Source organism: Vitis vinifera, chromosome 11 (assembly GCF_030704535.1).
Source record: "Vitis vinifera cultivar Pinot Noir 40024 chromosome 11, ASM3070453v1".
In the NCBI taxonomy this organism is placed as follows: Eukaryota; Viridiplantae; Streptophyta; class Magnoliopsida; order Vitales; family Vitaceae; genus Vitis; species Vitis vinifera.
This window is the reverse complement of record NC_081815.1, coordinates 10701739-10728828: the sequence shown is the minus strand read 5'-3', so window position 1 is coordinate 10728828 and position 27090 is coordinate 10701739. Positions and strand designations below refer to the sequence as shown.

The following is a 27090-nucleotide window of genomic DNA, read 5'->3' as shown; positions in this document are numbered from 1 at the left end:
GTTGGTTGCAAAAGGCTGTTCACAACAGCCGGGTGTTAATTTCCATGAGACCTTTGCTCTAGTTGCTCGCCTTGATACTACTAGAACTATTATTGCAGTGGCTGCTCAAAAAGGTTGGTTGTTGTACCAACTTGACATAAAATCTGCATTTTTGAATGGAAAGCTGGAAGAAGAGATCTATGTTGAACAACCTCAAGGCTTTGTTGTTGATAGGGAAGAAAACAAAGTTTACAAGTTGAAGAAAGCCTTATATGGTTTGAAACAAGCTCCTTGTGCCTGGTACACTCAAATTGACAACTACTTCATTGAAAATGGTTTCATTAGAAGCAAATGTGAGCCTACCCTCTAGGTGAAGAGCAAAGGTAATTCCCAAATCCTTATTGTTGCTCTTTATGTTGATGATTTGATTTTTACTGGAAATGATGAGAAGATGGTTGAAAAATTAGAAATGAAATGATGAAAAAAATATGAAATGAGTGATATGGGATTGTTGCATTATTTTTTGGGAATTGAAGTCTATCAAGAAGAAGATGGTGTGTTTATTTGCCAAAAGAGGTATGTTGAACATATCCTCAAAAAGTTTGGCATGGCTAGTTGTAATCCTGTATCTACTCCTTTAGTTGTGAATGAAAAGTTGAAGAAAGAAGATGGAGGGAAGATGGTTGATGAAACTCACTTTAGAAGTCTTGTTGGAAATCTATTGTATCTCACTGCAACTATATCTGACATCATGTTTGTAGCAAACTTACTTTCAAGATTAATGCACTATCCTAGTCATTTACATCTTGGAGGAGCAAAAAGAGTTTTGAGATATTTGCAAGACACAGTTAAACTTGGAATAAAATATTTAAGGAATATTGAAGTGAAGCTAATTGGCCATTGTGATAGTGATTGGGGTGGCTGTATTGATGATATGAAAAGCACATCAGACTATGCATTCTCCCTTGGTTTAGGTGTTATATCTTGGGTCTCAAAAAAACAGGGTTCAATGGCTCAATCCTTTGCTGAAGTAGAGTACATTTCAGCTTCATTGGCAACTTCTCAAGCCATATGGTTGAGAAGAATTTTAGAAGACATCAAAGAGAAGCAAAATGAAGCAACATGTCTACTTTGTGACAACAAATCTGCTATAACCATTGCAAAAAACTATGTTTTTCATAGTAGGACTAGGCATATTGCAGTGAAGTATCATTTTATTAAAGAAGCAATTTCAGATGATGAGGTTCAATTGATGTATTGTAAATCAGAGGAGCAAGTTGCTGATATCTTCACTAAAGCATTGCCTTTGGAGAAGCTTGTTCACTTCCCAAAGCTTTTGAGTGTAGAGGAACATCACATTAGGGGGGAGAATGTAACATAATGTGCCTATGTTGTATTTAGGTTATATATGTAAAAATAACTTTTTTGTTTTATGTTTTGAGTGGTTGTCATGCTTCCACGTGGAGAGATTTGCTCAAGTTAAATCTCTTTGCATCTGGTTTGAAATCTAGATACTGTACAGCAAAAAACAGCAGAACCGAGAATACAAAGTGAAAAAAAGAAAAAGGGTCATCTGTTTTTTGGTGGACTGTTTTAACTCCTCTGTTCCCAGGTGTTACTCTTCCATTTTTTCTTTCTATAACCCTTCTCAGTTTCATGCTGAAACTACAGCTAACAGCAAATATAAATTAATGGAAAATGCTTCCATTTTTGGTGGAATTTTAGGTACTTTAGGGAAGTGTATTCCATAGTGCAGTAACAATAGTTGATCGGTTCTGCCCCAGTGCCTGCCTTTTAGAAGGCCATGAAATTCATGCAGCTCTTTATTTCCAAAAGTAGTGAAGTTCTTGTAGGAACATGAATGTAGACTTCATGAACATTTTCAGTTCCTCCTAAACCATTTGGAAGTTGGAAACATCCCTTTCAGTTTAGTTCTATACTTTTGCATCCTTGATTGCTTATATTATTGTGTCACTGATAGCTTGACTGATGGTATCAGGGTCTAGGTGCTCGCACTTACGTGTTTGGTGGATCATTTGATGTATGGCTCATGGATCTTAGGATCTCTTAATTTTCTGAAGTTCAATTTTCTTTCCTCTGGTGGAGACTATTATGGCTCTCATAAGTGGCACTAGTACTTCACTCAGGGATTTCCGGTCATGCTGTTCACTTTTTTACCATTTGCCAGAGTCGGCATTGTCCTGTCTAAACAATGGAAGCCTTCTGGCCTTATTGCATGGGTTTTAGGGCTTTACAGTGTTCTAGGTCACAAAGAATTTAGGTAAGTTCATTTGAATTTCAATAGTTTTGTGCTTTTATTCTTGGAAGACCTCTTTTTGCATTTGGTTTTGCTTCATGGATTCAATCATCTTCTAATTAGAACTAGAGTTACAGGTTTGTCCTGCCTGTGCTTCCAATAGCTTTGGTGTTCTCTGGATAATCAATAGCTACAATGACAACAGTTGGTTCTTCAAATAGTAAAAGGAAAGGATCTTCCAACAGTCGTGTTAAATGCCCTTCAAAAGTGTGATTGGCCATTTTTTTCTTGCTTTCTACAAACATTCTAATGGCTTGGTATATGAGTTTGTTTCATCAAGTATATTTTCCTCATCATTGAATTCAAAGCTGTCTACCTTTTTGCCTTTCTTTTAGGGCTTAATAGATTTAAAATGCCTGAAATTGCACCCTTGTCGATCATTTTCTTTAAATCCGTTTCTTTTGAAATAGATGAAGAGATTACATTTTCTTATATCTCACACTGCAAGAAAACAGCGATATCGTCACATGGTTTTAGTGGGGGTAAAAATAATCCATGACTAAAATACAATATATGGGGGGCCCCAAAATCAGCTTGTGTCTACACCTGCGGGTATATAGTGGGAAAATTTCATGGAAAGACGAATAGTTATAGGACTTTACTAGCCACTGCCATTAAGATCTTTTATAAACACTCTCTTTTGGGCCGCTACCATAGAAAGTCTATTAAGGCCAACTTTTTTGAGCTGCGGATATAGGATTTTAGATCCATATAAAAAGCTGACCGAAACCTATTTGATACTTCAAGAGTTTCTCAAAACATTTTCTTTCATCTTCTATGAAATTTTCAGCATCAAAACTTCCATTCACCTTCAAGAGTTGCTTGGGATCTGGAGATTGCTGTTGAGTTGCTCGACATTGGGATTTCCATTTACTTCAGGTCAGAGCTTCGACTGTTGTTAACTTTTACCACTTACACGGTTTCAATTGTGTTTTTGTTTTTGTATATTTGAGTGATACTCTTTCCTTTGTGAATTTAGGGCTTCTAATTTCTAGAAATTTTGATCTTGATGGAGATTTTTTTTTTCAATTGTGTTTTTTGTTTCTGTTTTGTATTTAATAAATTGATTGCTTGAATAATAGAACTTTCCTTTGTGAATCTAGAGCTTCTAATTTCTATGAATTTTTATTTTGATAGAGATCTAATTTTTTTTATATTTGTGGCTCAGTCTAGTAGTTTGACTTAAATAATGTTTGTGTTGTTTCATCATGTAAAATGTAAAATTTAGGCTTTATAAAAGCGAATGAACATGATTTGTTGATAGTGTTCAGTAGACAAATTTGTGGTTTCTATTTTTTGCTTTAAATTTAATTCTAATAGCTGGGAATATTTTGATTGATTCTAATAGCAGACTTTGGGGTGTTAGCGTGCCTGTTTGATACTAGAGACAGGCAATGTTCGAGAAATATTTTTGTTGGAACTCCATGCTTGTACCTTTTCCCTTGGTTGTTCAATTTGATTTTCTATTATTATTTTTTATTCATTTAATTAAGTAAAGTGCATTTCTTTTCTTTTCAATTCCTTTTTAATATGAAGCTCTTATTTGTCTATTTTAACCATATATATATATATATATATCTCAAAATGGCTCCTGAAGTTGTGCATAATAGTTGCATGGATATGATTTTAAGTGAGTAGCTTACTCCTACCTTGTGTTTATTTCATGTTTTTATTTTTATTTGTCTGTTTAATTCATGTTTTGCTTTAATTATGTAATGAGAATTGAGGTTGTTTTAAGATTAGTTTTCTGTAAACAGAGCAGCCATCTGGTCATTTGGAATAACAACACTTGAACTTGCTCATGGCCATGCTATATTTTCTAAGCACCCACTAATGAAGGTAAACTTATTGACTTATCAACCATCTGCGTACTAGAAATATTCCCCACAAAAAAATCAAGGAATTGTCACAGAAGGCAATTTATTCTTCTTTTGCCACAGAAGGCAATCTTGGTGACTTATTTGCAAAAATGGAAACTATTTCAACTCTCTTTAATGTTGTTGGTATAGGAGTAGGGTTTCAATTAGCATCTAATATTTGTTCAATGATTTTAAGCATTCCCATAAGGATTACAACCTTTGAATTACCAGAGTTTCAGAGTTGACAGAACCACTACCCTGAAACTTCAATCACCTAAACGATCCCCATGATTTTAACTAGGGAAGAGGGACTAAATTTCTTATTTGGCTATTTGGCTTAAATCTCTCTCCTTCTTGTTGATTGATTAAAAATTTTTGAATGCTTATCATGAAAATCGTTACAAAAAATAATGCATTTTGAATTAAGAATTATTCTGCCACTCTTGAAATATTGTTACTAAGAACTTCTCAATAGTTGATCCATGATAGACCTAAGGCAAGAGGTATACAACTAGAAACGTTTTGCATAAACAAAAGATCTAAACCGTTATACAAAATAACTTGTTCCAATCATGCTGATTATTGTTGCTAATGCCCCAACTAAATTTGAAATTCCTGTTCAGTCATGGATAATGTCATTTTAGTAAACCAGATTTCCTCCTAATTGAGTCAGGAATAAGATATAGAGATGATTCCAGAACATGCCATGTATAAATCCAGCATATTGAGGAGCTATATACTGATAAAATCAACCATGAAAGCTGAATCATAATTGGACCACCCACCTAGTCTTGAAAAGCTATGATTTATAACCAAAGAAAAGCATTACATTTGTTCTGAACCTTACCTGCATATTTAGGAGAAATCCTGCTTAGATGAAAGAGCTTAAACTTAAACATGTGTAGGCTATTGCAATTAGAGTTAGCAAAACCATCTTAACTCAAGAATCTATTCCCACAATTTCTAACTCGACTAGATAAGTTCAAAGCAACCTGTTTGATTAGGTATACTTTCACATTGTTTACATTGGAAAGGCCCACTCAAATTTGACTTTTGTGTTGCAAGGTGGTTTATATGAAAGAGCTCCTAGAGAAAATCAACAAGTTGTAAGAAGAAGAAATGGAAGTGGGCTCGGGTCAAACCAACTTAATAGGCATCTTTAAGGAGCTAAAGCCAAATGTATTACTAGTGAGAAATTCTCCCAAGGTATAGTTTCTGCATTGCTGAATATTTGCTTAGTAAGAGTGCTAAATCAATGTACATATCTGAATAACCTAGAGTCCTCAGTCAAATTTCCAGCCTGGTGCTTTGGCAGTTTATTGTGGAAAGGAGAAACATAGATACCTGGATCGAGATTAGATGTGCAGCAAAGCCAGGATCGACAGTGAACACACTAGAACTTCTAGGTCTTGAAATTCAATATTGCGTTATAAGTTGCTTCAATGATTTTTCAATGCAAGCTTTTTTTCTATTTTTTTTAAATTTTTATACGTATGTATGCTGATCAAATTTGTGGACTTTATATTTACTTTACATGCTTTAAATCATCTGATTCTTTTGATTTCTCTATATGTTTTTCATGTTATCTAGCTAGGTAGTGGAGCAGCAAGAAATGACAAGTTCTGAAACAAACATTGTTAAGAAATGCAGGTTATGGAGGAAGATGTTTGTAGAAGAAAAAGGATAAAAAAGGGTAAATACAATAGCTTTTACAAGCTTGAAGAAATGGATCTCTAAGTTGTTTTTGATGGAATTAGTTTCCAACCTAGAGATCATTTACTAATGCAGTCTTTCTAAATAACACCAGAGCTACCTCACAAGTACACATGATTTATTATTTGCTCCCATTGAGGTTGCTAATTTAATATAAGGATCATTTATTCGTCCTCTAAGAATAAATGTTTTGTCATTATATTTTAATGATTTGTCTCAATATTTGAATTTATAGAATCACCATCATAATAAATCAACTTGAGAATTCCAATAGAAAATTATATATTAAAAAAATTTCATAACATGATCTATAGCTGTAGCCAAAAAATGCATGCAGCTATATCACCCCTTTTGATAGTGGCCAAGAGATGACCCCAACTAAAAGGTCTTTCAATTTATAAGGTTTTTTAGTTGCGGTCATTCACCCATCGTCATCAATTAAATTCCTTTAGTCACGGAAGATATATGGCTGCAGCTATAACATTTATAATCAAATGTCACCGTGTTTTATATGGTTGTAACTATAGGATTTATCTCCACCACCTATGGTCACGTTTCATCATGGTCAATTATATCCACTCTCATATCCTATAGTCACAATTGTTTGACTTTTAGTGCGGTCTTTGGCTGTGGCTATAAACTTATTATCTTGTAGTGTCATATTCTTATCTCCTTTGAATTGTACTAAGCGAAGATTGCAAAAAGACCTAGCTTCAGCAGGAGTAATGGAATTGTTAGTTTGTTTGCCTTTTCCATCTTGTGTTTTTGGTTGATTCTTACTTGCAAAGGTGTTGGGCAGAGAGGAATTGAGGATGTAATGCATTATCTATCAAAAGAAGCTTCCAATGATAAAGTGAAAAGTATCCTGTCATGCCCCAAAGCCTACTCCAAGGGCATGACGATCATTTCACACCTCAAGCAGTTAAAGTGGAAACAACACAAACATTCATCTTGTAACTGGAAATTACCAATTACCAAGTGTTATTGTCCAAGTAACTCTAAACTCAAATAATTGAAACGGAAATTAAATTTTAACATCTAAACAATGTCTAAAATAAAGTTTGAACCAAAATCCTAACAAAGAAAAATTCCCTAACCTAGCCATCACTCCTCATTCGAACTGAAAGTACCTGAAAAATTATCAACAAAGGGGCATGAACTTAAAGCTCAATAAGAAACATCAATATAGTTTTATGGATCAAACATTTTCAATTTTAATTACAAATTAGAGATATAACATACAATCATTTTTATAAAAACTTTTGAGTTAAACATGCTAATACATTAAAAACTTTTCAACAAAACTTTTTCATATCTATTTCAAAATAGTTTCACATAAAAACCAAATCAAATACATTCAAAATATATTTACTCTGATTATCAAATAACAAATGGTTCCATTTAGGTGGAACTTTACAAATGAGTGACTAGTTTTAAATTTGTTCCATTTAAGGTGAGCAAAACCAAAAGTCAACAATTATAACCCATTGACTAGGGCCATAAGGTCAACTATTGTAACCCGTTGACTAGGGCCACATAATATCAACTATTATAAACCAATGACTAGGGCAAAAAATGTCAATAATTATAACCCATTGACCAGGGCTATATAAATTAGAGTCAAATACTTAATTTCATTAATTCAAACTTACAAAACAAAACATCATATCTCCACAATTTTTCATTTTTCATAAACAAAGAAAATGTTCAAATATATTTTCCATACAAAACATATATTTGATCCATGCATAAAGATAAAAATAATATTTTTACACATTTCAAAATACAATATAAAAAGAAAATTATTTTCTTTTACAAAATTTGCATTAATTTCCCTTACCTTGATGAAATATTCAAAAACCTTGAAGTATTTAATCCTGAAGAATTTTGCCTCAAAGAACCTATTTCAAACCTAACCAAAAAAGACACAACTATTACTATTAACTATATATTTAAATTTATAGGTTTGAAAACCCTAATAATTTTCTATATTATGTCACCTATTATTTTTAACTTCTTAATCAATAATAATTTAACACATGAGTTTTTAAATTCTTCTAAAAAATTGGGTTCTTTCCAAAATTTACTCCCCAAATTCCATTAATTTATTGTTATTATTTTTAAACTAAATTTCTCAAAAATATATTGTTTTTCTATTTATTGCATTAAACTATTATTATTACTAATATTCCATTTGTTAACTTAAAACTAAATATTATTATTTTTATTAATTTTCAAATTCAATACATAACCAACCCATTACTCTCCTATCTTCATTACACGCACAAAGCCCTAAGAATAAAATAGTAAGCCTCATGTTTCTTCTCATTATTTATTATTATAGTAATATATTTACATATACAATCTTTTCCAATGCCTAAGTCAACACCTTGGCAACACAAGCATCCTTCAATTTTTTCTTTTTTCTTTTTTCTTTTAATCCCACAACATTGTACATAGCCACTTACACGCCTCTTATTAGATTTATTTTTCACACAGGACATATATCTACACGTTTTTTCCCCAATCTAAAGCCTCCACAAACGATTTATTTATTTATTTTCTAAATCTAAAATTTATTTTCTTCCATTGATTTTTCATTGATTTTTTTTCTATTTCATTGAAATTTTTTAAATTTTCCTATTTTCATCATAAATTAATCCACATTCATAAATTTCCATTCTTTTGATCTAAAAATTAATTTAACAAACCCTAATCTAGATTGAGATCTTCTAAAGAATATGTAAAGTGTTTAAAACTAATTAATGAATATAAAATATTAATTTAAGGATTAAAATCTTACCTAGAAAATTGATCTTCAACCCTAAATCTCCAATTCTTCAATCCTACGCTCTTTAGTATTTCTGATCTTCTTGTAAAAGAGTTTTCTAAGTAGAAAAGATAAGAAAGATTTAATTTATACCTAGGGATTTTAAATACGAAAAGACATTTTTACCCTTATTAAAGTAATTAATTAATTAATTAATTATTTTTAATTACAATTTTACCCTTAAATTGGGTTTGGGGCATTACATCCTCTTCTCCTTAGCAAAAGTTTAGTTCTCTAAACTTAACTATAGACAAAATAATAATAATAATAATAATTAGTGGATTAAATTACCATTAATTTGGTTTTCAAAATGAATAAATTAATATATATATATATATATCCTATTATGGATAAGTTTCCCTAATCTCCGACTATAAAAAGGATAATAATAATAATAAGAAAATTATTATTATTATTATCTTGTTGGTAAAACCTCCTGGGAGAAGAACATTTGCTAAAATCAAGGAACTAAATCCCTTGAATTAAGCAACTAAAATTCGGGAATTTGAAATTCAAATTCTCTATTTTCACCTATAAATAGAGGTGTCTTCTATCAAGAAGATGAGAGAGAAATCAGAAAAATCCAGAAAGGAAAATCCTAAGGAGAAAAATTCATAAAGGAAAATCCTAAGGAGAAAATCCAAAGGTAACTTCGTACGGGAAAAAGGGCTTCACAACAAAAGAAAGAACTTCATCAAATCTTTCTGCAAGTTCGGTAAATGGCAAAAGAACTACTACACGCTTTCTTTTGCCATTCAACAAGGTTATTCGGGAATAAGCCACTTGTGGCCCTCGATCGATCTACGAAATCAAGAAAACGTCATCGTCATCTTCCAAAGTGTGATCAAGACAAAAAAATCAGAGGAAAAATATTCTTTTGGAAAGAATATTATTTTTTTTTGAGATTGTACCTACAATATTTTAATTTCAATAAATATTTTGTTCGCATTATTTTCCTATTTGTTTAGCTAATTTTGTAGGACCAAAATTTACGAAATTTGTGCATACAAATTCGGTTAAACCTCTCTGCCTCTCATCTCTTTTGTTAGAAGATTGATCTCTACTACGTCGATGACACCCAAAAAAACTCAAGTTGTGCATGTCAACAAGGCCAATGACAAAATCGTCATTGCACAATCGACACGTGATGTCGTTACAGGCCCCATGACACGTAGAAAAGCAAAAACAATATCTTCACTCTCAACAAAACAAACAAGTGAGTCTGTTTGTTAGCTAAAATCGGTGAGAACGCGTGATGAGTACCAACCACTCATCACTTTGGTCTCTTTGGGAGCAAAGAGCTATAGTCCTCGTCGCAAGGGAAAACTCCCTTCAACACTATGGGACTTTGGGGATAAATCTTCTTGCTTTATTACCAATGCCAACTCTAGCACCAACTCACGCTCTAGATCGCCAACTGAAATGTCAAATGAGGAAAACTACTCCAATCATTCCGAATCTTTTATTTTTCCTTTCTTAATGACTATGCCGGTAATGGCAACCGACACTACATCCGTAGAGGAACAATTAGTAGAGATGGCCCGCACCATTGCCAAACTTACCAAGACAGTTGAGGAGAAGGATATGCAAATAGCCTCCCTCATAAACAAGGTTGAGGCACAAGTACAAAATATGGGTGAGTCAAGTTAAGGACTCAACCACCTTCTAAATGTTGCATCTCCTATCGATGATGCACCACATGCGTATAAGACAATGCAAGTTGAGAGACATATGGTGGAATCTGCCTTAGTGGTATCATTATCTATCCAACAACTTCAGGACATGATAACTAACACCATTAGAGCGTAGTATGGTGGGCCCTCATAGAGTATGCTCATGTACTCTAAACCTTACACTAAGAAGATTGATAACCTACATATGCATGTGGGTTATTAACCTCCAAAATTTCAATCATTTGTCGGGAAAAGGAATCCAAAACAACATGTTGCACATTTCGTTGAAACTTATAACAATGCAGGTACAAATGGTGACTTATTAGTTAAACAATTCATCCATTCTCTCCGAGGGAATGCTTTTGATTGGTACATAGACCTTGCACCTGAGTGTATCGATAGTTAGGACCAAATGGAACGTGAATTCCTCAATCGTTTCTATAACACTAGACGAACTGTGAGCATGATGGAGCTTACTAACACTAAGCAATGGAAAGACGAGCCGGTTGTAGACTATATCAACCATTGGTGTTCCTTCAGCCTTGACTGCAAAGATAGATTATATGAGGTATTAGCCATGGAGATGTACATACAAAGAATGCATTAGGGTCTCTTATACATCCTCCAAGGGATACGACCCTGTACCTTTGAAGAATTAGCTACTCGAGCATATGACATGGAGCTCAGCATAGCCAAGCATGGTGCTAAAAAGGACCTTATCGTCGACCAGCAAAGAGAAAGGCACAATGTGAAAGCAAGTGATAAGAATTCAATAAAACCCATCCAGAAGTCAATGACGGTAAATATGACTCTAATCAAAATCTCAGCGCAAGATAAAAAGAAAGAAGTAAAAGAGACTAGACCAATCCAGGAAAATGAGAGGTGTCGGTTCACTTTGAAGGAATTAGAGGAGAAGAAGTATCCTTTTCCTGACTCTGATGTGCCTAGCATGTTGGGAGACCTGCTCCAAAAAAATGTTATTGAGCTACCTGAGTGCAAGTGTCTAGAAGAAATGGGTCGTGTTAATGATCCGAACTATTGTCATTACCATAGAATTATCAGTCACCCGATAGAGAAATGTTTCATCTTAAAAAATCTCATAATGAAACTTTCAAAACAAGGAAGAATTCATTTAGATTTGGATGAAGTAGTAGAGTCAAATCATGCTACAGTCACATTTGGGTTCCTCAATCCTGTTTCTTTTCATGTTCCACCTAAGACACTAGGGGCATGCGCTGGTATTATCCAATGCAAGTCATCGAAACCAAAGCAAACATAAGTGTCATGTCAAGACATCCTTCTTCACTTATATTTTGATAATGAATCATTGTTGTATAACGAAGGAGGTTGGACATTAATGACACGAAGAAGACCTTGTAAGAAGCAAGAATCTCATCCATACCTAAATCCCCCTAGGAAGGAACAACATAAGCAAAATATTCATCAACATGCAAAGAAGAAAGAAGAAAATGAGCCTAAAAGAAAACAAACGATTGTATAGGTTGACGACCTTTTGGTATAAAAGCTCATCACCCTTACTACCTTAAAAGAATACTTCCTTTCGGAGTTCTTCAATAGAGAGATGGTGACATCAACTCATATGGTCTCTTGTCATGAGACTTCGGAAGAAGACGAGTCAGGTATAGATGAAGAAAACACTTTTGGTGCAGAGCCAAGCAAAACCAAGGAAGATGATGAGGTATTAGCAAACCTATAGTGCTTACCATCGCTCTTCGGTATCTATGAAATGCTGTAACTTTTTGAGGAAACACAAATTGCATTGACCCAGATACATAAGAATCCATCACTCTATGCTACAAAAATAAAGGGAGCAAAACAATTTGAGAACAAATGTCACAATTGCGCAACATGTTGTGCAACCATCACTTTCACCAGTGATAATGAAGAGAACATGACATCAAGTTTTACCACAATTGTTTTCAAACCTCAGCATTCCAATTATACTCCTTAAAGCATGAGCCTAGACTGCATATTACTCATATCCTACAAGAGCTTAAACTGTAGTAAAAAAAAAAAAAAAAAATCATTCTTGGCAAACTTTTTAAACTAAGGAACAAACTTTTTGTATTAAAGAAGTCAAATTTGGAGATTCCAAACTAAAGTCTCCAACTTCTCCACATACAAGTGTTATTTTCTTTCAGCATAACGTGTTCTCAAAAAGGCGATGCAACCCAGAAGCTAAATCCAAAAATGAAGCTTCAAAAGTCAAAATCAAACTCCAAACATTCTTCAACAAGCTCGTGGAAGAATATCAAACACAAACAAAAGTGTTATTCATCCACCTTCAAAGCTCAAGAAGACAAGGTTAGGTTTTTCAAAACACTTGAGGAAATTGTTGATAAGTTTACTTGAGATCAAGTCATCATTCACCCTCAATTAAATTTTGCTCCAAGAACATGTGTTTACCACCCTTGGATTAAAATCAAGTCCAAGCTTGACGCATTCTTCAACTAGCTAGTGGAAGAATATCAAACACAATACAAAAGTGTCATTCATCCACTTCTAAGGGTGAAGAAAATCGAGATGAATTCAAAGGACTTCTTTTGTTATCCAAAATGCTTAAGAAAGGTCTTCACAAGTTTGGTTGAGAATAGGTCATCTTTAACCCTCAATTAAACTTTGTTCCAAGGACGTGAATTTATGATCCTTCGATCAAACTCAAGAAAAGTGACGCTCCTGGCCTACATGAGCATAAACTGCGTACGACGCACCAAAAAAAAAAAGTCCGTTAAGTTAAAAACCTAAAAATGTGACTTAGGCAAAAGTTAGGACATATGCTCACAAGATTAAATCTTTCTTTTAGTCTTGGTAAAATTTAGATCGTAAAAAAAAATAAAAAAAATAAAACAATAAAAATAAAATAAAAATGGAACTACGTTTGACTTGATCCCCTTTCTTTGAAGGGTATGTAAGCAACTCGAGGAAACCACTTGAGGTCAGTCACTACCAAAAAAAGAAAAGTCTTATTTTTTATTAATAAATAAATCTAGCTAACAAATGCTAGAATTTATTACATCTTAATAAAAATAAAAAAAATGAATGAAAGAAAAGAATGAGAGTTAAAGCTAAGTAAAAAGTACAATGGTCACATCCACACCAAGCATGCAAGCTTGTCACGTTGAGTCTTTAAGGCTTCTTGAAGTGTATCTAAAGTCTTGACATCGACATTGACATAGGTAAGCATGGGGGTTTGGGCGATAATGACGTGTTCTTTTCTCAAGCGAGAAACATCATTCTATTTATTGGCTATAATCTCATCGATCTCCAAGATTGAGTTGTGATGGCGCTCTTTTTGTATACCTAGTTGCTCCAATTTCTTCTTAAGTGCTTCCTGCTTAGCATCGAGAGTAGCTAAGTCAACCTTTAATGATTGACAACGGTTTGCCTGTACACCCTTAGAGTTTAAAGCATCCATAACCTGAGACGCAACAATAACTAAGTGTTCGCTTTGTACTTCTGGAGGTATCTTCATAGAATGGGTGTGTTGCACTACATCGAGGTGATCTACACTTTCCATGTACTTCTCAATCTGAGACTTCAATGGTGAAAGGCCCACTTCAATCTTTGTGATAGCATTGAAAAGCTCATCAATTTTTTCTCTCAATAATGGGATACACTCATTGGAAGTTTTGATAATCATCTCCTTAATGTCTTTTCCTATCATAAGTGCTGCTTGGAATTAGGCATTAAGGATGATCTATTCGACATCGAATGTGTGAATGGAAGTAAAATGAGCAACCACAGTAGGACACGAAGATTGTTGTTCAACAATTAAACCTGCAATTGCTAAAAGTGTCAATTCATCATATGTTGTATCTCTAATTGTGGTATTTTGACCTTGAGATTCAATCAAAACATCACTTAAGATGTTAGTAATACCTTCATCACCCAAACGAGAATGAGGCGAAGGTAATGGGATGATAGAGTGATTATCTCGTTGCATAGTCAAGGTAAACGACTCCCTAGTAGCAGCAACATTTTTGAACCGATCCTTAGGAAATGACTCATCTCCTTCATCGACAAATTGGTTGTCACCTGCCACCTAGGGCAAATATTTATTTTTGTTAGTATCAATGCAAAAAAAAAAAAAAATACCTCTTCACCATCAAGTTCTATCAGTTGAGTAGAAGTTGGGACGTTAGCAAAGAAGGCATCTGCATTAAGAGGATGAGAGTTAGTCTCATCGTTGTACACAAGGTTAGGTCTAATCTTTCGGCGTTTGAAGTGACATTCACTTGTATTTTTAGAGTCGTTGTCTGATACATAAAGACCCTGTGCATTGTTATGTTGCTTAAAAGTCTTATGATAGTGAGTACTACCACCATTGAAAATAGTTTCCTTATGCTCTAAGTGTGTAGAGGTATTAGTTTGATGTCCACCCATTGAGCACTTAGAAGAAGCTCTTGAATCATCAAGTAAATCATTAAAATCATTCTTAACATTGTATTTAACATTCTCCTTAGTAGAAACACTTGAGTCATCCTTGCGCGTTCTACTCTCTAAAGATTTTGAGGGTATTTGCTGAGAAGAATTAGGAGGGGGCTCTATACAAGTAGCAGAAAGAATTTCCTTATCAGGATTACACATTCTGATCCACCAATCCGCATAAGCCTTAGTGACTGAAAACTCTTCAAGACTATGATAATCTGGTATAGTAACTTTGGAGTAGGTACCAAGCCTAGTGCATGACTCCCAATGTTGATACACTGCTTCTAAAGTTCTAGTGCATAAAATCTCCTGCAAACCCCCCAGAAGGTCTTGAGGATACCCAAATTTCTTGGAAAACTAATGAGGATAATATGGTTGGATCACCTGATGGTTACCTTGTGGCAAAAATAAATAGCTAGAGTGAAGACTTATTAGATAAGAAGCTTTAGTAACACTAATAGATTCATTATCAGTCTAGTGCATATGCTCCTTGTGGCACAATACCAAGTGGTCCAACTTTACACCTTTGTAAGACATTATCAAAGCCTGAGCTTGAAAATCATCAAAACACTTAGCAGAAAACTTGCCGGCATAATAAGTCATCCGTGGGGGATGGTTCCAAGAAGGAGAAATGAAATGGGTGTCAAAATATTCACCTAATCATCCATATAAGTAATGAATAGGGAAAATAGATGCATTAGTCCCAGTTTTGAAGAACAAGCAATTTCATTTAAGCCATTGTAAATGCTTGCTAACGTTGGAATAGTAAGGCTAAATGTCTCACCTTGAGCCATTCTACTGGCTACCTTGAAGACTCTAGGACGAATCAAGTTGACACCTCCCCAAGGAAGAAGGAACTTGCGTAACCAACATGCCAAGAAAGGGGCCAAGTAAGTCTCTTTAACGTCTGTCTTAGCTACGCCAAGGTTGTCAAAAACTTCCATTTCTAAATAAGTACAAGATTTAACAAGATCAATTTCCCCGGAGGGGTTATGAGTCTCCTTAGGCCTCTCCGCCTTATTCTTTGTACTTTTCTTTAGAGGTTTTGCATACTTCATAGAGCCTTTGTACCAAAATGACACCAAGAGGCTAACTTGACTGAATACTTCCTTTTCGCCTCAGAGAAAATTCAATGATATGCAAGGAATAAGTTTCAACAACTTGGTGGGAGTGAGGACTTTATTGCATCATTAGATAACTCTTCCACGCTCGGTACCATCTCATCATAAAAATATCCACTGATGGGTGACTCCAACAATACGATACAAGTCCTAAAGAGAGATGGAAACCTTTCCAATGGAAGTATGCAAGGTGTTAGTGGTAGGACACCAACGTTCACAAAAGGCCCTAATCATAGAGGCATGACAATCATAGTTGAATAAGGATGCAAAAATAGTTTCATAAAACTTACATCCTTTAAGAAATGGTCTATGCCAACCCAATACCTCCTCAACCCATTCCCAATATCCTTCGGTAAAGAAAGATTCCCCAAGTACTTTGAATGAGCTTCCCCATTTGGCTTCTCCATCACGAACACGAGAACCCAACAAACCCAACAATCCAAATTCATCATGAACTTTAGTAGTAGTTGGGTGAGAGGAATTCAACAGTAGAACATCAGAAATAGGTTTCACCTTATTAAGTTTTGAATTGCCGATATTCGTAAGCTTGCAAGATACAACTCGAGACCAGGAAGAAATGTGTAATAGGTCCTCTGTCACTGACACTAACAAAGATTGAAGGTCGGTAAGTGACTTATGCACTAATAAGGTAGTCACTTCCTCAAAATCTTCACTATCATCCTCAAGAATGGTTACAGTGTTCTTCTTGAAACATTTGAAGGGTGCCATCCTACACAAAAAAAATAAGGTAGAAAGAGAGATGAATAAAATATGGGTCTAAGTTTTTAGATGCCACTATGCATTTAAGTCAGGCCAATTCGCATGAGTGAAGACCTTAGCACTCAAGTCGTATTAAGTGTTGAAAGTACAACACCATATAGCATCAGGGTCATAACTTGTTTGCATAGATACCAATTATTATTCTAGTTTTAATTAAATGTTAAAACTTGAATATCACTATGCATTCAAGTCAAGCCAATTTGCATGAGTGAAGACTTTAGCACATAAGTGCCGAAAATACAACACCATGTAGCATCAGGGCTATAACTTGTTTGCATAGATACCAAGTATTATTCCAGTTTTAATTAAATGTTAAAACTTGAAACACCACTATGCATTCAAGTCAAGCCAATTTGCATAGGTGAAGACTTTAGCACATAAGTGCCGAAAATACAACACCGCGTAGTATCAGAGCTATAACTTGTTTGCATAAATACTAAGTATTATTCTGGTTTTAATTAAATATTAGAACTTGAACACCACTATGCGTTCAAGTCAAACCAATTTGCATGGGTGAAGACTTTAGCACATAAGTGCCGAAAATACGACATCGTTTCGTGTCAGGGCTACAACTTGATTACACAAGGGTCAAATTTTAAATATTCATATTTTTTTATGGATATTTAATTTTATTAAAAATTTCCCTCAAATATTAAGGTAACTAAAAAATTAATTAATTAAATTAAATTAAATTACTTGAAATTAAATTTGTCTTTAAAAATGATGAAGGCCGACATGTGTTCGAAAAAGATAAGTCTTTCTCTTCCTTGAAAAAAAAAGGGTTAGCAAAAAAAAAAAAAAAAAGTCACGTGTCATTCATACATATCCATCGACTTTGATTCACATGTCATTCATTTATATATATATTTGAAAAAAAAAAAAAACACTTACAAGTTTGAAGAGGTGAAGATTTCTCGTGGTGAATTCAAGTCAGGTTTCTCAAGTTGGGTTGATAAACACCCAAAGATCAAAAGAGCTTTCTGAAAAATTTCAAGTCCAGTTTCTCAACTATTGTCCTCTTTATATATAAAAAAATGTATATAAGGATGACAAATTGGAAGAGGACTGAAAGTGTAAAGCAAGAATGAAAACGAATTAGAAGATGATTCAAAGTGTAAAGCAACTAAGAAAAAGAAGTGGAGTTTGAAAAAAAGTGGGAAAGAAATATTTTTTTGGAAAAAATAGGAAACTTCCTATTAAAATATTTCTTTGAAAAAAAAATACTTCAAGACTCACCCCATCCACATGACAATGCATGTAAGTGATGCATCTTGTAGTGGGGGCATTTATAGACATAAAAAAATATTAGTGGATTAAATTACCACTAATTTGGTTTTCAAAATGAATAAATTAATATATATATATATATATATATATATATATATATATATATATATATATATATATATATCCTATTATGGATAAGTTTCCCTAATCTCCAACTATAAAAAAGGATAATAATAATAATAAGAAAATTATTATTATTATTATCTTGTTGGTAAAACCTCATGGGAGAAGAACATTTGCTAAAATCAAGGAACTAAATCCCTTGAATTAAGCAACTAAAATTCGGGAATTTGAAATTCAAATTCTCTATTTTCACCTATAAATAGAGGTGTCTTCTATCAAGAAGAGGAGGAAGAAATCAGAAAAATCTAGAAAGGAAAATCCTAAGGAGACAATCTAAAGGTAACTTCGTACGGGAAAATGAGCTTCACAACAAAAGAAAGAGTTTCATCAAATCTCCCTGCAAGTTTGGTAAACGGCCAAAGAACTACTACACGTGTTCTTCGCCATTCAACAAGGTCATTCAGGAATAAGCCACTTATGGCCCTCGATAAATCTTCGAAATCAAGAAAATGTCATTGTTGTCTTCCAAAGTGTGATCAAGGCAAAAGAAATTAGAGGGAAAATATTCTTTTGGAAAAAATATTATTTTTTTTAAGATTGTACCAACAATATTTTAATTTCAATAAATATTTTGTTCCCATTATTTTCCTATTTGTTTTGCTGATTTTGTAGGACCAAAATTTACGAAATTTGTGCGTACATTAACATACACGAGTCTTGAAATAAAAGAGGATTCTTTTCTCTTATCTCTTCATCTAATTGCTAAGTGACCTCTTAATTACTAAGATTGCTTCACTAGACCTTTATTAACCTGACAATAATGGGACGTAGTATCTTTTCCATCACACACCTCATAGGCTAAAAACTCTTGATAATATTTCTTGAGTAAGGAACTAACTTGCAAGGTTGAGATCGTATACTGATTACTACTCAAAACATGCTATTTTGTAGCTTGTTATTAGCTCTTTTAAGCACCCTTGAGTAGTAATTATTACCTTTTAACTCAATTAACATGTTAGGGACCCTTGCAATCGTTTCTAATCAATTTGTGTTAAGTTTTGGTGCTTTTTGATAGCTTTATGCTCACCAAAGCAATTTAAGAATGAGGGAGAGCTATATATAATTCATGGCAAAGCTTTTGGAAGCTCAAATTTAAGAAGAAACCAAGCTTTGGAGCCTCATAATCCTTTGCCTTAGTCGTTCAAAGTATGCAAGGAAAGAACAATGGAGAAGAGGAAAACAGGGGACACAGCTATAGTCTTTCATCGCACTTTTGGAGCACTTCCCGAAGTCTATTTTCTACATTCTATATACCATTTCAAAGCTTAGAAAGTCAAGAATCCAACGATTCAAACCATGTACGATTTGGAGCTGAAATGAGGAAGATATGGCCTCCGGAAGACAACTGCATCAAGCTGAGGGACAATTTCGCACGATGGAAATCAAGGTGCGAATTCCTCAGTCCAAAGTGTGGGAATTTCGCACACCTGAAACCAAAGTGCGAAATTGGAACTGCAACGTGCGAAAATTGGATATTTTTGCCGACTCTTTTTCTTCTGATATTTTTGTGTCTAAATTTCCATTTTCTCCTTGTATTCAGCCACTCATGTAATTCCTTAGCTAGGAAGTATCCAAGGAAGGGTAAAATTACCTTCCTATATAAATTCTCTTGTAAACACTGAAGAGGACTCTCGGGAAGCTTTCTCCAGGAGACCAACTGATGTAAATTCTACACTTAGAATATATACAGAGCGCTTTTGCTTTCTTTTTCTCTCTACTATTTTCTATTTTCTTGGAAGCCAAACAGCCTCTGAGGATGTTTTCCCAGAGGATGAGAGGCTAAACTTATAGTTTCTTGGAGTAAAGGAAGCTAGGTGAAAAGTCCAGATTAAGAGGTGGAGCGTTTCCGTGCATTAAATTCAGGTGGTTGGAGTCCATAAATGGTTTCTAAATTCAAAGTTTTGCTTTAAATCCCTTAGAATCACTTTGACTAGCCAATACATGGTAAGCTTCAGGTCTCTGTGGATGCTTATTGCTAGATCCATATCAGTCCATTAGTTATCATGTACGAGCTAGTGGAAAGTGATTCAAGGTGATAACCCATAGTGTCTTAAGCCATTAATGGATCTCGACTACCATCTCTATTGACTTTTTATGGATTAAATCTTCATTGTCAAACCTATACCGGTTCGGGAAATAACTATAGGTTAAATCCCCAATGCGAGGAGAAAAATCCGGAATTTTCCACTTTGCATCCTGAACTTGAACCTAGCAACCTTTAGCTCCGGGAGACTTTCTTTCTTCTATTTTTACTTAGTTTTATGTGAGTTTAGTTTCAATCACCACTTTCAAAACAATTTTATTTTCTTTTAAATTTCAAGTTTGTGCTAAAGGAAATCATCAGAATCAATTTCTAATTTAGAGTCTGTCACTGATAGAGTGAAAACCCATCCCTGAGTTCGACCCTAGAACTGCTATACTATAGTAGCTTTGCTACGCCAGTATAAGGTCATAGGATTTATAAATGTTTTTGATTAAAAGACCCGGCTGGAACTAAACGAATCATATACAATAGTCTATCTACATGTTTTCTCTCAAACTAAACTCAAGTTGACCAAAAATGTGGAAAGTCACACTTTTCCTAAAGCAATCAACATAGACATAGCAAGAAACTAACAAATCTATCACCAAAATCTTGAAGGTTAGTCAATTGACATCTCTCTGTAACCAATCATCACAAGACAACCTCCAAACATTATATTGTCCACAATTGAATGTCCCACATGAGTAGTATCAATCAAATCAAAGTCCAAGCTACCAACAAGCATACCTAACAAACCAACAAAAGATATTGAAACAAAGAGTGTATTGAGTTTGGGTCAATTAGGGTTCTAGCATTTAAAGTGTAAATTTGAATAATACCTATCACCATATTAGAAGTGGCTTGAGCATCTTGATGAGTCATAGAAAACACTCGCTCTTGAACTCTAGGTTTCTATTTATACTCCTTATTCTCCTCCTTAAGCTTCCCAATTATAAACTTCTTATTCTTTGGACAATCCCGAATCATATGTCCATGCTTCCCACAACCAAAGCAAGCTCCAGACTCTTTATAACAAGGCTTACCCCCCCCCCCCCCCCCCCTCCAGTGTTTCTTACCACAAATAGAACAAGTCACATCTAAATTTTGCATTAATTCCTCTTTATTCTGACTCTCAGTTGAAACAAACCTTTTGGGTGCTTGGTTATCATGGGCACCATCACTCCTACTCCTCTTCTTTTGTTTCTCTGTGTACTACTGAAGCTCCTTATTATTCTTCTCCGCTATAAGGGCTTTATTTACGACCTCTAAATAGACACTAAGCTTCAAAATAGATATTTTGTTCTTTAGATAGGGTTTCAATCCATCCTAAAATTTTAATGCCTTTTTCTCCTTTGTAGCAATCAACTGTAGAGAAAAATGTGATGACTCTGTAAATTTGGCCTCATACTGGGCCACCATCATATCTCCCTGTTCCAAATGAACAAACACTCCCACTTTTTGTCGTTTAACACTGTTATGGAAGTACTTTTTGTAAAATGCCTCCTTAAACTATCTTCAAACTATAAGTTCCTGATCCTTTAAAAGCCTTTTGGTTATACGCCACCAATGATCTACCTCTTTATCTAACATAAATGCTGCATAAGAGGCTTTTTGCTCCTCAGAGCAATCTATAACATCAAAGAATTTCTCTATCTTAAGAATCCAAACTTCTGCTTCTGTTAAGTTTGAAGTACTAGAAAACTAGGGAGGACCCAACTTCTAAAGAAGCTACCCCTAGAAGATGAGGATTGTCCAAGAGCTTGAGTCTCAACAGTTGTAGCCTAACGCTCAACCAAACTAGCCAAAGTCTCAATATACCTATAAAGCCTTTCTACATTCATGGGAAGTAAACCCTCAAGTGGAGGAGGTACATCATTATTAGTCTTACTATTTTGGGAAGATGTTAGTTTTGTTAGTGGCATGTTGTCCTATAAAGCATTAGGTATGACTAAATTAGTTACTAGAAACCAATTAGACAATTTAGATTCATAAGGAAGAATAAGAATTTATAAAAGACAAAACTAAAACTTAAGCTAATGCGTCACTCATCTATCCCCAAAGTAAACTAAAACAAGTTCCCAACAAGATCATAAGTCAATGCTTTGATACCACTTTGTCATGCCCTAAAACCTACTCCAAGGGCATAACGGTCATTTCACACCTCAAGTCTAAAGGTTCAAAGTGGAAACAACACAAACATTCATCTTGTAATTGGAAATTACCAATTACCAAATTCTTGTTTAGAGTAGTAAAATAAATAAATTCTATAATCCCCAATTCTCAACTTTAAAAACTAACACATGAACTCAAGTGTTATTGTCCAAATAACTCCAAACTCAAATAATTCAAACGAAAATTAAATTTTAACATCTAAACAATGTCCAAAATAAAATTTGAATTAAAATCCTAACAAAGAAAAATTCTCTAGCCCAACCATTACTCCTCGCCTGAACTGAGAGTACTTGAAAAATTATCAATGAAGGGGCATGGACTTAAAGTTCAATAAGGAACACCAATATAGTTTCATGGATCAAACATTTTCAATTATAATTTCAAACTGGAGATATAACATATAATTATTTTCATAAAAACTTTTGAGTTAAACATGTTGGTACTTTCAAAACTTTTCAACAAAACTTTCTCATATCTATTTCAAAACAATTTTACATCAAAACCAAATTAAATACATTCAAAATATCTTTACTCTAGTTATCAAATAACAAATAGTGCCCAATTAGGCGGGACTTCACAAATGAGTGACTAGTTTCAAATTTTTTCTATTTAAGGTAAACAAAACCCAAGGGTCAATAATTATAACCTATTGACTAGAGTCATAAGGTCAACTATTATAACCTATTGACTAGGGTCATAAGGTCAACTATTATAACCTGTTGACTAGGGCTATAAGGTCAACTATTGTAACTGATTACTACTCAAAACATGCTATTTTGTAGCTTGTAATTAGCTCTTTTAAACACCCTTGAGTAGTAATTATTACCTTTTAACCCAATTAACATGTTAGGGACCCTTGCAATCGTTTCTAACAATTGTGTTAAGTTTTGGTGTTTTTTGATAGCTTTATGCTCACCAAAGCAATTTAAGAATGAGGGAGAGCTATTTATAGTTCATGGCAAAGCTTTTGAAAGCTTAAATTTATGAAGAAATCAAGCTATGGAGCCTCATAATCCTTTGCCTTAGTCGTTCAAAGTATACAAGGAAGAAACAATGGAGAAGAGGAAAACAGGGGATGAAAACAGGGGACACAGCTACAGTCTTTCATTGCACTTTTGGAGCACTTCCAGAAGTCCATTTTTTACATTCTATATATCATTTCAAAGCTCAGAAAGTCAAGAATCCAACAGTTCAAACCATGTACGATTTGGAGCTGAAATGAGAAAGATATGGCATTCGGAAGACAACTGCATCAAGCTGAGGGACAATTTCGCACGATGGAAATCAAGGTGCGAATTCCTCAGTCCACTGTGCGAAAATTTCGCACACCTCAAATCAAAGTGCGAAATTGGAACTCCAGCGTGCGAAAATTGGATATTTTTGCCGACTCTTTTTCTTCTGATATTTTTGTGTCTAAATTTCCATTTTCTCCTTGTATTCAACCACTCATGTAATTCCTTAGCTAGGAAGTATCCAAGGAAGGGTAAAATTACCTTCCTATATAAATTCTCTTGTAATCACTGAAAATCATCTTTCGGGGAGCTTTCTCCAGGAGACCAACTTATGTAAATTTGTTACTTAGTGAAATACAGAGATCTCTTTTGCTTTCTTTTTCTCTCTTCTATTTTCTATTTTCTTGCAAGCCAAACACCCTCTGAGGATGTTTTCCCAGAGGATGAGAGGCTAAACATTTAGTTTCTTGGAGTAAAGGAAGCTAGGTGAAAAGTCTAGATTAAAACATGGAAAGTTTCCGTGCATTAAATTCAGGTAGTTGGAGTCCATAAATGGTTTTTAAAGCCAAGGTTTTGCCTTAAATCCCTTCGAATCACTTTGACTGGCCAATACATGGTAAGCTTAAGGTCTCTGTGGATGCTTATTGCTAGATCCATATCAGTCTATTAGTTATCATGTACGAGCCATTGGAAAGTGATTCAAGGTGATAGCCCATAGAGTCTTAAGCCATTAATGGACCTTGACTACCATCTCTATTGACTTTTTATGGATTAAATCTTCATTGTCAAACCTATACCGGTTCGGGAAATAACTATAGGTTAAATCCCCAATGCGAGGAGAAAAATCCGGAATTTTCCACTTTGCATCCTGAACTTGAACCTAGCAACCTTTAGCTCCGAGAGACTTTCTTTCTTCCACTTTCACTTAGTTCTATGTGAGTTTAGTTTTAATCACCACTTTCAAAGCAATTTTATTTTCTTTTAAATTTCAAGTTTGTGCTAAAGGAAATCATCAGAATCAATTTCTAAATTAGAGTCTGTCACTGATAGAGTGAAAACCCATCCCTGAGTTCGATCCTAGAACTGCTATACTATAGTAGCTTTGCTACGCCAGTATAAGGTCATATGATTTATAAATATTTTTTATTAAAAGACCCGGCTGGGCATCGAATCAGTAACCCATTGACTAGGGCCATATAATATAAACTATTATAACCCGTTGACTAGGGCAATACAAATCAGAGTCAAACACTTAATTTCATTAATTCAAACTTATAAAACAAAACATCATATCTCCACAATTTTTCATTTTTCACAAACAAAGAAAATGTTCAAATATATTTTTCATACAAAACATATATTTGATCCATGCATAAAGATAAAAATAATATTTTTACACATTTCAAAATACAATATAAAAAGAAAATTATTTTCTTTTACAAAATCTGCATTAATTTCCCTTACTTTGAAGAAACACTAAAAAACCTTAAAGTATTTAATCCTAAAGAATTTCGTCTCAAAGAACCTATTTCAAACCTAACAAAGAAAGACAACTATTAACCATTTATCTAAATTTATAGGTTTGAGAACCCTAATAATTTTCTATATTATTTCACCTATTATTTTTAACTTCTTAATCAATAATAATTTAACATGTGAGTTTTTAAATTCTTCTAAAAAATTGGGTTCTTTCCAAAATTTACTCCCCAAATTCCATTAATTTATTGTTATTATTTTTAAACTAAATTCTAAAAAAAAAATTGTTTTTCTATTTATTCCATTAAACTATTATTATTACTAATATTCTATTTGTTAGCTGACAACTAAAGATAATTATTTTTATTAATTTTCAAATTCAATACATAACCAACCCATTACCTTCCTATCTTCATTACACGCACAAAGCCCTAAGAATAAAACAGTAAGCCTCATGTTTCTTCTCATTATTTATTATTATAATAATATATTCACATATACAATCTTTTCCAATTCCTAAGTCAACACCTTGGCAACACATGCATCATCCATTTTTTTTTTCTTTTTAATCCCACAACATTGTATAGAGCCACTTAACACGCCTCTCATTATATTTATTTATTTTTCACATAGTACATATATCTACACTTTTTTTTTTTTCCAATCTAAAGCCTCCACAAACAATTTATTTATTTATTTTCTAAATCTAAAATTTCTTTTCTTCCATTGATTTTTTTCTATTCAATTGAAAATTTCTAAATTTCGTCATAACTTAATCCACATTCATAAATTTCTAGTCTTTTGATCTAAAAATTAATTTAACAAATCCTAATCTAGATTGAGATCTTCCAATGAATATCTAAAGTGTTTAAAACTAATTAACGAATATAAAATATTAATTTAAGGATTAAAACCTTACTTGGAAAATTGATATTCTACCCTAAATCTCCAATTCTTCAACCCTACACTCTTTGATATTTTTGATCTTTGTGTAAAAGGGTTTTTTATGTAGAGAAAATAAGAAAGATCTAATTTATACCTAGGGATTTTAAATGCGAAAAGACATTTTTACTCTTATTAAATTAATTAATTAATTAATTTTTTAATTATGATTTTACACGTAAATTGGGTTTGGGGCATTACATATCCTTTTTCTAATGCCCTACCATTCCACACCTTACTACTCCACCTTGCATCATGTCCTACCCATGCGTTTCTTAGATTGCTCACTAAGGTTTTAACTTCATCTATTTTGTTGGAAAACCTTATCTTATTTTGCTATCAGTTTACTAAAGATTTATTTGATGCAACATTCTAATTTTGGTTTTGGGGGGGTTGGTTACAAGTGAAGAGAAAGGAACCCTGGATGAGTCAGATCGTTTCATGATGGATCCAGCTAGTTTTGCATCAGAATTCTCAATAAATTGGTCTCTACCTAGTCACATTGTAATGTTTGATTCAAAAGAAAGATCTCTAAGAGAATTTCTAGTTTCACATTCTTTCAAAGATGCACATTCTGGTTTGTTTCATTAGTTTTTTATGTGAGCAACTTTTCTTTTTCTTTTGTGGCGAAATCTTGTTGTAAATTGCAGATAAGAAGGTTTTTTCATGCTCACTTAAAAGGTGGACCGTGATCTTCAAGCATCAGTTGTTGTATATGTTTTTATGGGCTAGAGACACATGTTTTAATTACTAACAAATGCTATTTTTGTAATCTAACTATTCAATTGTATTTTGACAAATTTTATTTTCCTTCAGAGACTTATTAATTTATTGTTCATAAATTAATTCTTCATAGTTTGATATATATATATTTGAAGGAATTATTTAATTGATAGCAATATAACACTTACAGCAAGATTGTAGCATGTAATAATAAATTGCTTCTTTGTTACTCTGAGATGAATCTTGATTCTCATTAGTTTACTCCTCTTTAAGTCTAACTTATTAACACTACAATAGTTCACTATAGTCTTTAGCCTGCTGTTATAATGTCCAGTAAGAATTTGAAACATCTCAAGCACATTTTGCTCTTTGTAAAGGTTCTGGTTCCCAT

The 27090-nt window shown here is 33.6% G+C and overlaps 1 pseudogene; it reads left to right on the top strand.

Moving 5' to 3' along the window:
- The first annotated feature begins 586 nt into the window (after positions 1 to 586).
- Positions 587 to 26708, top strand: LOC132254622 (mannosyltransferase APTG1-like; annotated as a pseudogene).
- Positions 26709 to 27090: the final 382 nt, after the last annotated feature.